Here is a 1,560-nt window from a genome sequence, read left to right as displayed (position 1 = left end):
AAAAATGAATGGGGTATGAATACTTTCGCAAGGCACTGTATGCACACACACACACACACATACACATACACACATATCTATATATTTTTTTTTTTACTTTTTTTTTACTTGTCAAAAATGGTTGACATAAGATTTTATTTTTAAGGCAATTCTGAAAAATTCAAGATATGCAGTAAATGCCATTAAAGTGTTTAGAATATTATATATTAACTATTATAATTGCCTTTAGTTATACTGCCCAGCCCTGGCTTAACTACTATGAATTGGTGAATGAGTGAACACAGGGTGCATTTCCTAATTCATAGTCGTGTGCTGTGTCACTTCCTGTCAGGAGAGGATTTCCTGTTAGCTGGCGGATGGTTTGGGCCAGGACAGTGAACTATGACAAGGACATTTACAACTACAGCATACAATGTCTAAATGAGTACTTCTGCTAAGACAAGCATCTCTATTTAGGGTTAGTTAGTAAGGATAGGAAACCTTGATATCACCACAACCTGAGGGTGGACCACTTATTGTGAACCACTTATTGTGATGGGCAAACACCTCACATTTTCTTAAGAGGTTTGTAGGTGGTTGGTGAGGCTCCTGCAAGTCTGGGAACGATGACCCTGATCTTTCATCTTAAGGAGGATGGGCACACACACACAAACACACACACCTCTTATCCATGCCTGTCATTTACACTGGCATGTGTGGAATGAACAGTGGAGACAGAATGAGAATGAATGAGAGATCAAGAGACAGGCGATCATTAGTGTCAGATCAAAGCACACACACACACACACACACACGCACACACACACACATATCTATATATTTTTTTTTTTACTTTTTTTTTACTTGTCAAAAATGGTTGACATAAGATTTGATTTTTAAGGCAATTCTGAAAAATTCAAGATATGCAGTAAACGCCATTAAAGTGTTTAGAATATTATATATTAACTATTATAATTGCCTTTAGTTATACTGCCCAGCCCTGGCTTAACTACTATGAATTGGTGAATGAGTGAACACAGGGTGCATTTCCTAATTCATAGTCGTGTGCTGTGTCACTTCCTGTCAGGAGAGGATTTCCTGTTAGCTGGCTGATGGTTTGGGCCAGGACAGTGAACTATGACAAGGACATTTACAACTACAGCATACAATGTCTAAATGAGTACTTCTGCTAAGACAAGCATCTCTATTTAGGGTTAGTTTGTAAGGATAGGAAACCTTGATATCACCACAACCTGAGGGTGGACCACTTATTGTGAACCACTTATTGTGATGGGCAAACACCTCACATTTTCTTAAGAGGTTTGTAGGTGGTTGGTGAGGCTCCTGCAAGTCTGGAAACGATGACCCTGATCTTTCATCTTAAGGAGGATGGGCACACACACACACACACACACACACACACACAAACACACACACACCTCTTCTCCATGCCTGTCATTTACACTGGCATGTGTGGAATGAACAGTGGAGACAGGCATGGATAAGAGGTGTGTGTGTGTTTGTGTGTGTGTGTGTGTGTGTGTGTGTGTGTGCCCATCCTCTTTAAGATGAAAGATCAGG

The 1,560-nt window shown here is 39.9% G+C and overlaps 1 protein-coding gene across 1 annotated transcript in view; it reads left to right on the top strand.

The window, feature by feature from the left end:
- The window catches only part of LOC107585455 (MARCKS-related protein-like), a 26,171-nt gene that overhangs the window by 8,666 nt on the left and 15,945 nt on the right, over positions 1-1,560 (top strand). The window lies entirely within an intron of this gene.

This window comes from Sinocyclocheilus grahami, unplaced genomic scaffold (assembly GCF_001515645.1).
Source record: "Sinocyclocheilus grahami isolate Dianchi unplaced genomic scaffold, SAMN03320097.WGS_v1.1 scaffold70.1, whole genome shotgun sequence".
NCBI classification, from domain to species: Eukaryota; Metazoa; Chordata; class Actinopteri; order Cypriniformes; family Cyprinidae; genus Sinocyclocheilus; species Sinocyclocheilus grahami.
This window is presented reverse-complemented; position numbering and strand designations above follow the sequence as displayed.